A 12,803-nucleotide genomic window follows, 5' to 3' on the forward strand; every position below is an offset into this window, starting at 1 on the left:
GGCTCAGGGAGGGGCAGTCTTCTGCTGAGACTGGTTGGGGCTGAGGGAAAGAACCAGGAAAAAGACATGCTGTGGAGGGGGGCAGAGATCGATCACTAATGATTAAATGCGGAGTGATGCATACAGAGCAAAAAGAGAAAGAAACAGTGCATCATGGGAACCCCCCCACAGTCTACGTCTAAAGCAGCATAACCAAGGGATAGTCCAGGGCCACCCGATCCAGCCCTAACTATAAGCCTTAGCGAAAAGGAAAGTTTTAAGCCTAATCTTAAAAGTAGAGAGGGTATCTGTCTCCCTGATCTGAATTGGGAGCTGGTTCCACAGGAGAGGAGCCTGAAAGCTGAAGGCTCTGCCTCCCATTCTACTCTTACAAACCCTAGGAACTACAAGTAAGCCTGCAGTCTGAGAGCGAAGCGCTCTATTAGGGTGATATGGTACTACGAGGTCCCTAAGATAAGATGGGACCTGATTATTCAAAACCTTATAAGTAAGAAGAAGAATTTTAAATTCTATTCTAGAATTAACAGGAAGCCAATGAAGAGAGGCCAACACGGGTGAGATATGCTCTCTCCTGCTAGTCCCCGTCAGTACTCTAGCTGCAGCATTTTGAATTAACTGAAGGCTTTTTAGGGAACTTTTAGGACAACCTGATAATAAAGAATTACAATAGTCCAGCCTAGAGGAAATAAATGCATGAATTAGTTTTTCAGCATCACTCTGAGACAAGACCTTTCTGATTTTAGAGATATTGCGTAAATGCAAAAAGGCAGTCCTACATATTTGTTTAATATGCGCTTTGAATGACATATCCTGATCAAAAATGACTCCAAGATTTCTCACAGTATTACTAGAGGTCAGGGAAATGCCATCCAGAGTAAAGATCTGGTTAGACACCATGCTTCTAAGATTTGTGGGGCCAAGTACAATAACTTCAGTTTTATCTGAGTTTAAAAGCAGGAAATTAGAGGTCATCCATGTCTTTATGTCTGTAAGACAATCCTGCAGTTTAGCTAATTGGTGTGTGTCCTCTGGCTTCATGGATAGATAAAGCTGGGTATCATCTGCGTAACAATGAAAATTTAAGCAATACCATCTAATAATACTGCCTAAGGGAAGCATGTATAAAGTGAATAAAATTGGTCCTAGCACAGAACCTTGTGGAACTCCATAATTAACTTTAGTCTGTGAAGAAGATTCCCCATTTACATGAACAAACTGTAATCTATTAGACAAATATGATTCAAACCACCGCAGCGCAGTGCCTTTAATACCTATGACATGCTCTAATCTCTGTAATAAAATTTTATGGTCAACAGTATCAAAAGCAGCACTGAGGTCCAACAGAACAAGCACAGAAATAAGTCCACTGTCCGAAGCCATAAGAAGATCATTTGTAACCTTCACTAATGCTGTTTCTGTACTATGATGAATTCTAAAACCTGACTGAACCTCTTCAAATAGACCATTCCTCTGCAGGTGATCAGTTAGCTGTTTTACAACTACCCTCTCAAGAATCTTTGAGAGAAAAGGAAGGTTGGAGATTGGCCTATAATTAGCTAAAATAGCTGGGTCAAGTGATGGCTTTTTAAGTAATGGTTTAATTACTGCCACCTTAAAAGCCTGTGGTACATAGCCAACTAACAAAGATAAGTTGATCATATTTAAGATTGAAGCATTAAATAATGGTAGGACTTCCTTAAGCAGCCTGGCAGGAATGGGGTCTAATAAACATGTTGATGGTTTGGATGAAGTAACTAATGAAAATAACTCAGACAGAACAATCGGAGAGAAAGAGTCTAACCAAATACCGGCATCACTGAAAGCAGCCAAAGATAACGATACATCTTTGGGATGGTTATGAGTAATTTTTTCTCTAATAGTCAAAATTTTGTTAGCAAAGAAAGTCATGAAGTCATTACTAGTTAAAGTTAATGGAATACTCAGCTCAATAGAGCTCTGACTCTTTGTCAGCCTGGCTACAGTGCTGAAAAGAAACCTGAGGTTGTTCTTATTTTCTTCAATTAGTGATGAGTAGAAAGATGTCCTAGCTGTACGGAGGGCTTTTTTATAGAGCAACAAACTCTTTTTCCAGGCTAAGTGAAGATCTTCTAAATTAGTGAGACGCCATTTCCTCTCCAACTTACGGGTTATCTGCTTTAAGCTACGAGTTTGTGAGTTATACCACGGAGTCAGACACTTCTGATTTAAAGCTCTCTTTTTCAGAGGAGCTACAGCATCCAAAGTTGTCTTCAATGAGGATGTAAAACTATTGACGAGATACTCTAACTCTCTTACAGAGTTTAGGTAGCTACTCTGCTCTGTGTTGGTATATGACAATAGAGAACATAAAGAAGGAGTCACATCCTTAAACCTAGTTACAGCGCTTTCTGAAAGACTTCTAGTGTAATGAAACTTATTCCCCACTGCAGGGTAGTCCATCAGGGTAAATGTAAATGTTATTAAAAATGATCAGACAGAAGGGAGTTTTCAGGGAATACTGTTAAGTCTTCTATTTCCATACCATAAGTCAAAACAAGATCTAAGATATGATTAAAGTGGTGGGTGGACTCATTTACTTTTTGAGCAAAGCTAATAGAGTCTAATAATAGATTAAATGCAGTGTTGAGGCTGTCATTCTCAGCATCTGTGTGGATGTTAAAATCGCCCACTATAAGTATCTTATCTGAGCTAAGCACTAAGTCAGACAGAAGGTCTGAAAATTCACAGAGAAACTCACAGTAACGACCAGGTGGACGATAGATAATAACAAATAAAACTGGTTTTTGGGACTTCCAATTTGGATGGAAAAGACTAAGAGACAAGCTTTCAAATGAATTAAAGCTCTGTCTAGGTTTTTGATTAATTAATAAGCTGGAATGGAAGATTGCTGCTAATCCTCCGCCCCGGCCCGTACTACGAGCATTCTGACAGTTAGTGTGACTCGGGGGTGTTGACTCATTTAAACTAACATATTCATCCTGCTGTAACCAGGTTTCTGTTAGGCAGAATAAATCAATACGTTGATCAATTATTATATCATTTACCAACAGGGACTTAGAAGAGAGAGACCTAATGTTTAATAGACCACATTTAACTGTTTTAGTCTGTGGTGCAGTTGAAGGTGCTATATTATTTTTTCTTTTTGAATTTTTTTGCTTAATAGATTTTTGCTGGTTATTGGTGGTCTGGAAGCAGGCACCGTCTCTACGGGGATGGGGTAATGAGGGGATGGCAGGGGGAGAGAAGCTGCAGAAAGGTGTATAAGACCACAGCTCTGCCTCCTGGTCCCAACGCTAGACAGTCACAGTTTGGAGGATCCAAGAAAATTGGCCAGATTTCTAGAAATGAGAGCTGCTCCATCTAAAGTGGGATGGATGCCGTCTCTCCTAACAAGACCAGGTTTTCCCCAGAAGCTTTGCCAATTATCAATGAAGCCCACCTCATTTTTTGGACACCACTCAGACAGCCAGCAATTCAAGGAGAACATGCGGCTAAACATGTCACTCCCGGTCTGATTGGGGAGGGGCCCAGAGAAAACAACAGAGTCCGACATTGTTTTTGCAAAGTTACACACCGATTTAATGTTAATTTTAGTGACCTCCGATTGGCGTAACCGAGTGTCATTACTGCCGACGTGAATTACAATCTTACCAAATTTACGCTTAGCCTTAGCCAGCAATTTCAAATTTCCTTCAATGTCGCCTGCTCTGGCCCCCGGAAAACAATTGACAATGGTTGCTGGTGTCGCTAACTTCACATTTCTCAAAACAGAGTCGCCAATAACCAGAGTTTGATCCTCGGCGAGTGTGTCGTCGAGTGGGGAAAAACGGTTAGAGATGTGCACGGGTTGGCGGTGTACACGGGGCTTCTGTTTAGGGCTACGCTTCCTCCTCACAGTCACCCAGTCAGCCTGCTTTCCCGACTGCACGGGATCCGCCAGGGGGGAACTAACGGTGGCTAAGCCACCTTGGTCCGCACCGACTACAGGGGCCTGGTTAGCTGTAGAATTTTCCACGGTGCGGAGCCGAGTCTCCAATTCGCCCAGCCTGGCCTCCAAAGCTACGAATAAGCTGCACTTATTACAAGTACCGTTACTGCTAAAGGAGGCCGAGGAACAACTAAACATTTCACAACCAGAGCAGAAAAGTGCGGGAGAGACAGGAGAAGCCGCCATGCTAAATCGGCTAAAAGCTAGTAGCTACGCAACCTAGTGGATTCCTAAAAACACGCAAAGTGAATAATGTGTAAATAATTTAGAGGTGATTCAGCAGAAGGAGTGCTTTAGTTAAGGCACCAGACAGGCCATGAAGCAGCACAAGTAACGCACGGCAACAGCGAACGCACGACAACGGTGCAAAAATAAAATAAAAATCCACTAGACAGGCTGTGGAGCAGCACAGGTAACGCACGACAACAGTGGTAGAAAATAAAATAAAAATCCACTAGACAGGCTGCGGAGTAGCACAGGTAACGCACGACAACGGTGGTAAAAATAAAATAAAATAAAAATCCACTAGACAGGCCGTGGAACAGCACAGGTAACGCACGACAACAGTGGTAAAAAATAAAATAAAAATCCACTAGACAGGCTGTGGAGCAGCACAGGCAACGCACGACAACGGTGGCAAAAAACAAAATAAAAATCCACTAGACAGGCTGCGGAGCAGCACAGGTAACGCACGACAACAGTGGTAAAAAATAAAATAAAAATCCACTAGACAGGCTGCGGAGCAGCACAGGTAACGCACGACAATGGCGGCAAAAAATAAAATAAAAATCCACTAGACAGGCTGCGGAGCAGCACAGGTAACGCACGACAACAGTGGTAGAAAATAAAATAAAAATCCACTAGACAGGCTGCGGAGCAGCACAGGTAACGCACGACAACGGCGGCAAAAAATAAAATAAAAATCCACTAGACAGGCTGTGGAGCAGCACAGGTAACGCACGACAACAGTGGTAGAAAATAAAATAAAAATCCACTAGACAGGCTGCGGAGCAGCACAGGCAACGCACGACAACGGTGGCAAAAAACAAAATAAAAATCCACTAGACAGGCTGTGGAGCAGCACAGGCAACGCACGACAACGGTGGCAAAAAACAAAATAAAAATCCACTAGACAGGCTGTGGAGCAGCACAGGTAACGCACGACAACAGTGGTAAAAAATAAAATAAAAATCCACTAGACAGGCTGCGGAGCAGCACAGGTAACGCACGACAACGGCGGCAAAAAATAAAATAAAAATCCACTAGACAGGCTGTGGAGCAGCACAGGTAACGCACGACAACGGTGGTAAAAAATAAAATAAAAATCCACTAGACAGGCTGCGGAGCAGCACAGGTAACGCACGACAACGGCGGCAAAAAATAAAATAAAAATCCACTAGACAGGCTGTGGAGCAGCACAGGTAACGCACGACAACAGTGGTAGAAAATAAAATAAAAATCCACTAGACAGGCTGCGGAGCAGCACAGGTAACGCACGACAACGGCGGCAAAAAATAAAATAAAAATCCACTAGACAGGCTGTGGAGCAGCACAGGTAACGCACGACAACGGTGGTAAAAAAAATAAATAAAATAAAAATCCACTAGACAGGCCGTGGAACAGCACAGGTAACGCACGACAACAGTGGTAAAAAATAAAATAAAAATCCACTGGACAGGCTGCGGAGCAGCACAGGTAACGCACGACAACGGCGGCAAAAAATAAAATAAAAATCCACTAGACAGGCTGCGGAGCAGCACAGGTAACGCACGACAACGGTGGTAAAAAAAAATAATAAAATAAAAATCCACTAGACAGGCTGTGGAGCAGCACAGGCAACGCACGACAACAGTGGTAAAAAATAAAATAAAAATCCACTAGACAGGCTGTGGAGCAGCACAGGCAACGCACGACAACAGTGGTAAAAAATAAAATAAAAATCCACTAGACAGGCTGTGGAGCAGCACAGGTAACGCACGACAACGGTGGTAAAAAAAAATAATAAAATAAAAATCCACTAGACAGGCTGTGGAGCAGCACAGGTAACGCACGACAACGGTGGTAAAAAAAATAATAAAATAAAAATCCACTAGACAGGCTGTGGAGCAGCACAGGTAACGCACGACAACGGTGGTAAAAAAAAATAATAAAATAAAAATCCACTAGACAGGCTGTGGAGCAGCACAGGTAACGCACGACAACGGTGGTAAAAAAAATAATAAAATAAAAATCCACTAGACAGACTGTGGAGCAGCACAGGTAACGCACGACAACGGTGGTAAAAATAAAATAAAAATCCACTAGACAGGCTGTGGAGCAGCACAGGTAACGCACGACAACGGCGGCAAAAAATAAAATAAAAATCCACTAGACAGGCTGTGGAGCAGCACAGGTAACGCACGACAACGGTGGCAAAAAAAACAAAATAAAAATCCACTAGACAGGCTGTGGAGCAGCACAGGTAACGCACGACAACAGTGGTAAAAAATAAAATAAAAATCCACTAGACAGGCTGTGGAGCAGCACAGGTAACGCACGACAACGGTGGCAAAAAAAACAAAATAAAAATCCACTAGACAGGCTGCGGAGCAGCACAGGTAACGCACGACAACGGTGGTAAAAAATAAAATAAAAATCCACTAGACAGGCTGCGGAGCAGCACAGGTAACGCACGACAACGGTGGTAAAAAATAAAATAAAAATCCACTAGACAGGCTGTGGAGCAGCACAGGTAACGCACGACAACAGTGGTAGAAAATAAAATAAAAATCCACTAGACAGGCTGTGGAGCAGCACAGGTAACGCACGACAACAGTGGTAGAAAATAAAATAAAAATCCACTAGACAGGCTGTGGAGCAGCACAGGTAACGCACGACAACAGTGGTAGAAAATAAAATAAAAATCCACTAGACAGGCTGTGGAGCAGCACAGGTAACGCACGACAACGGTGGCAAAAAAAACAAAATAAAAATCCACTAGACAGGCTGTGGAGCAGCACAGGTAACGCACGACAACAGTGGTAAAAAATAAAATAAAAATCCACTAGACAGGCTGTGGAGCAGCACAGGTAACGCACGACAACGGTGGCAAAAAAAACAAAATAAAAATCCACTAGACAGGCTGCGGAGCAGCACAGGTAACGCACGACAACGGTGGTAAAAAATAAAATAAAAATCCACTAGACAGGCTGCGGAGCAGCACAGGTAACGCACGACAACGGTGGTAAAAAAAAATAAAAATCCACTAGACAGGCTGTGGAGCAGCACAGGTAACGCACGACAACAGTGGTAGAAAATAAAATAAAAATCCACTAGACAGGCTGTGGAGCAGCACAGGTAACGCACGACAACAGTGGTAAAAAATAAAATAAAAATCCACTAGACAGGCTGTGGAGCAGCACAGGTAACGCACGACAACAGTGGTAGAAAATAAAATAAAAATCCACTAGACAGGCTGTGGAGCAGCACAGGTAACGCACGACAACGGTGGCAAAAAAAACAAAATAAAAATCCACTAGACAGGCTGTGGAGCAGCACAGGTAACGCACGACAACAGTGGTAAAAAATAAAATAAAAATCCACTAGACAGGCTGTGGAGCAGCACAGGTAACGCACGACAACGGTGGTAAAAAAAAATAATAAAATAAAAATCCACTAGACAGGCTGTGGAGCAGCACAGGTAACGCACGACAACAGTGGTAAAAAATAAAATAAAAATCCACTAGACAGGCTGTGGAGCAGCACAGGTAACGCACGACAACGGTGGTAAAAAAAAATAATAAAATAAAAATCCACTAGACAGGCTGTGGAGCAGCACAGGTAACGCACGACAACGGTGGTAAAAAAAAAAAATAAAATAAAAATCCACTAGACAGGCCGTGGAACAGCACAGGTAACGCACGACAACAGTGGTAAAAAATAAAATAAAAATCCACTAGACAGGCTGTGGAGCAGCACAGGTAACGCACGACAACGGCGGCAAAAAATAAAATAAAAATCCACTAGACAGGCTGTGGAGCAGCACAGGTAACGCACGACAACGGCGGCAAAAAATAAAATAAAAATCCACTAGACAGGCTGTGGAGCAGCACAGGTAACGCACGACAACGGTGGCAAAAAAAACAAAATAAAAATCCACTAGACAGGCTGTGGAGCAGCACAGGTAACGCACGACAACAGTGGTAAAAAATAAAATAAAAATCCACTAGACAGGCTGTGGAGCAGCACAGGTAACGCACGACAACGGTGGCAAAAAAAACAAAATAAAAATCCACTAGACAGGCTGCGGAGCAGCACAGGTAACGCACGACAACGGTGGTAAAAAATAAAATAAAAATCCACTAGACAGGCTGCGGAGCAGCACAGGTAACGCACGACAACGGTGGTAAAAAATAAAATAAAAATCCACTAGACAGGCTGCGGAGCAGCACAGGTAACGCACGACAACAGTGGTAGAAAATAAAATAAAAATCCACTAGACAGGCTGCGGAGCAGCACAGGTAACGCACGACAACAGTGGTAGAAAATAAAATAAAAATCCACTAGACAGGCTGCGGAGCAGCACAGGTAACGCACGACAACAGTGGTAGAAAATAAAATAAAAATCCACTAGACAGGCTGTGGAGCAGCACAGGTAACGCACGACAACAGTGGTAGAAAACAAATAAAAATCCACTAGACAGGCTGTGGAGCAGCACAGGTAACGCACGACAACAGTGGTAGAAAATAAAATAAAAATCCACTAGACAGGCTGTGGAGCAGCACAGGTAACGCACGACAACAGTGGTAGAAAATAAAATAAAAATCCACTAGACAGGCTGTGGAGCAGCACAGGTAACGCACGACAACAGTGGTAGAAAATAAAATAAAAATCCACTAGACAGGCTGTGGAGCAGCACAGGTAACGCACGACAACAGTGGTAGAAAATAAAATAAAAATCCACTAGACAGGCTGTGGAGCAGCACAGGTAACGCACGACAACAGTGGTAGAAAATAAAATAAAAATCCACTAGACAGGCTGTGGAGCAGCACAGGTAACGCACGACAACAGTGGTAGAAAATAAAATAAAAATCCACTAGACAGGCTGCGGAGCAGCACAGGTAACGCACGACAACAGTGGTAGAAAATAAAATAAAAATCCACTAGACAGGCTGCGGAGCAGCACAGGTAACGCACGACAACAGTGGTAAAAAATAAAATAAAAATCCACTAGACAGGCTGCGGAGCAGCACAGGTAACGCACGACAACAGTGGTAAAAAATAAAATAAAAATCCACTGGACAGGCTGTCCAGAATATATGAATGAACAGAATAAAAATCACACACACGTGTGATTAAAAAAAAAAACCTGATGTGGAGAAACTCTGCAGTGATGTTCAGAAGCAGAAATCACATAAAGCAGCTGAGAACTCTGAACTTTAACAGGCTGTTATTTTACAAAGATATTTATTTCAGATGGCTTTATGTAGTTTTATGTTCAAGCACAAAATGTGACTGAGGAGGAGAAAAAAGAGGAAATGAACTCTAGTCAGAATAAGAATACAAGCTGCTGATTTTTATTTTTCAAACTTATTAGGCTGCAGTTCTGTGTTTCATTTATTTCAGAGTAAGTTACCGCTTATTATTTTCAAAAATCACGAGAGTCAAATCAGTCTGCATTGTTCAGGTTTTCCTGCACGTTTGTGTATTTTTTCCTTCTTTATTGTCAGGATTTGAGTTTGGGTTCCTTTTATTTCTTTGCTTTGATTTGTTTTTCAGTTACTTTCTGTTTTGTTTGTTCTCTTGCTGGGTTTTTTTCTGCTTGGGTCTGTCTGTCCCTTTCCTGTCTCTCTCTGCTGGCTCTTGGTGGTGGGTGTTTCCCTTTCTCTGGCCACACCCTCTTTCTGGAGCATTCCACGCACACCTGCTTTCAATCTGCACTTCATCACCTGGGTGTATATAAGCTCCTCATTTTGCCTTACTCCCTCGCCAGATTGATGTGTCTATAGTGCCTTCTCTCCAGCTCTGTTTTGTGTATTCTCAACCTGCTTGCCTCACGTGTGTTACGATTACCTGCCTGTATCCTCGACCATGCCTTTGCCTGATGATTCTGATATTGTTACTCTTGTTGGACTGCCTTGCTGTGTACTGGACCCCGTTTACTATTTCAGTAAATTGCTTTTACTTACACAGCTTGTTGTCTGAGTCCTGCATTTGTGTCCAGCCTAACCCATCACTCACACATGATATTTATAAGAGTTTGGTGTTTGCGTTTGTTCTACAAAGTTTGAAAAAAACAATAAAATGTTAACACTTTTCTTTATAGCAGTTCTTTAATTTCAGAAATGGAACCGAAACAACAACATATAAAAAAAAGTAGGGACTGTATGTGAAATGAAGATAAAAATAAATATGTTGCTATATTCCCAGTTGCTCCACTCACACCTTTTTATGTCTATCTGAAACCTGGCTAACTCCAACAACTTCACCTGCCTTGTTTACAGTACCAGGATATAAATCTACAGAAATGACAGATTAAGTGGCAGAGGAGGTGGCATTATGATCGATGTTAAGGAAAGCATTAATAGCACAGAAATTGCCTTACCTGTGAATTGTCTGGAGTGTGTTGGGATGAAAATAACATTATCTCCTGAAATGTCTTTTTTTATAGTTGCTATTTATAGACTGTCTACAGCTACAGATATTTTTTTGAATTATTGATCAGATTTGCTAGCATTGACTGAGGGTTTTTTTTGTAAGAAACTGTTTAGTATTAATTTCGTGTTTTCTTAGATACACTTTTTTCTTTCTTTTTTGTGTGTGTGTAATTGTTTAATGTTAACCCCACGTTTTTTAGACTTAAATGTGCAATAGTACAGTCTTTATGGGGCATGGATTTATATGCTTGTGACTGGCTGATAGACTGTGATATCGTGATATGGTACCTGTGAGAGTGATTTATTGTGGGAGAGCAATTTTAGAACTTGAATTTTAGAATATTGTGCTAATATACTGTAATTTATGAATTTTTATTTATTTATGGTTAAATTATTTGATGTACCTAGGGACTGCAGATGGAAATTAGCTATTTAGCTATAATCTGGTACAACTCATCTCTGCTTTGATGAGCTTAATGATGCTGTACATTGTCCCTCAAATAAATGAATAAACTAACTTACTAAACTAACACCCACAGAAGCCAAAAGGTCTTCCAGAGTTGTGTCTTGGTGGCTTCCCTCGTCTTCTTCCAGCATGGACATTTAGTTTTTGAACACTGCTTACCTGACACAGATTTACCATAAAGTACTACACTGTTTGTATTTCTGAATGATCAATATAAATGAAGTCTAAGAAATATTCAGTGACTTGGAAATGTTCATGTTTTCATCCTCTAACATTTCTCAGAAAACTGTCTGTAAAAATTATTAACTAATTCTTCCATTTACAATAAACTGCCCTGTCCCAACCTTTTTTTCTTGGAAAATGCTGCAGGCCTTAAATGTAGGAATGGATATATATTAACAAAAGATAAATAAAAATAAAGCTGACCACACAAAACATGAAATATGTTGGTTTCATACAGTCTGCAGTTACAGAAATAGAAGACAAACTAAATGTCAGGATCATTACGTGTCCATCACCACCACATTTTGAAAACCTATAAGACCACAAGCCCTGCGTTATTTATGTTTTGTGTCTTTTAGTGAAGTTTTTTTTAAAATTTGGATTAAGGCAATAAGTGTCTCCCTGTATTACCGCAGATGAACTGTTTCTGTTGCCACATCTTCTGAAATAAAACTGCAGAACACTAAAGCCTAAAAACTGAAAGAAGGAAAAAATGGGAGCAGTACAGGAGTTGGAGTCATTCTGAATGGGAGCGGGATGGGAGTGAGTGAGTCATTTTACCAGGAGTGGAAAGGGACAGGAATTAATTTTTTTACTCTGGCCCGGCATTGGGATGGGACAGGAATTTTTCTGTGGGAATGGGACGGGACAGGAGTGAAAATCTACTTCTGTGTCACCCTCTAGCGTGCACGTGGAAAGTGTGACACCATATTACACTCCCACAGCAGCGGAGTAATTAGATACTGGACATACGAGGGTAGGCTGAAAAGTTCTAAAGCTCCCCATGAAGGAGTAATAACTAACTAACTAACCCTAACCCTAACTGCATCATAGTGAGCCTTAGAACTTTTCAGCCTACCCTCGTATGTACATACTGTAAATCAATGAAAATATGAAAGCACAAAATAATGAGAGAACACAGATTTTATTAACTTTATATATGCTTCCCTTAGGCAGTATTATTAGACGGTATTGCTTAAATTTTCATTGTTACGCAGATGATACCCAGCTTTATCTATCCATGAAGCCAGACGACACACACCAATTAGCTAAACTGCAGGATTGTCTTACAGACATAAAGACATGGATGACCTCTAATTTCCTGCTTTTAAACTCAGATAAAACTGAAGTTATTGTACTTGGCCCCACAAATCTTAGAAACATGGTGTCTAACCAGATTCTTACTCTGGATGGCATTACCCTGACCTCTAGTAATACTGTGAGAAATCTTGGAGTCATTTTTGATCAGGATATGTCATTCAAAGCGCATATTAAACAAATATGTAGGACTGCTTTTTTGCATTTACGCAATATCTCTAAAATCAGAAAGGTCTTGTCTCAGAGTGATGCTGAAAAACTAATTCATGCATTTATTTCCTCTAGGCTGGACTATTGTAATTCATTATTATCAGGTTGTCCTAAAAGTTCCCTAAAAAGCCTTCAGTTAATTCAAAATGCTGCAGCTAGAGTGCTGACGGGGACTAGAAGGA

This window comes from Thalassophryne amazonica, chromosome 23 (assembly GCF_902500255.1).
Source record: "Thalassophryne amazonica chromosome 23, fThaAma1.1, whole genome shotgun sequence".
NCBI lineage: Eukaryota > Metazoa > Chordata > Actinopteri > Batrachoidiformes > Batrachoididae > Thalassophryne > Thalassophryne amazonica.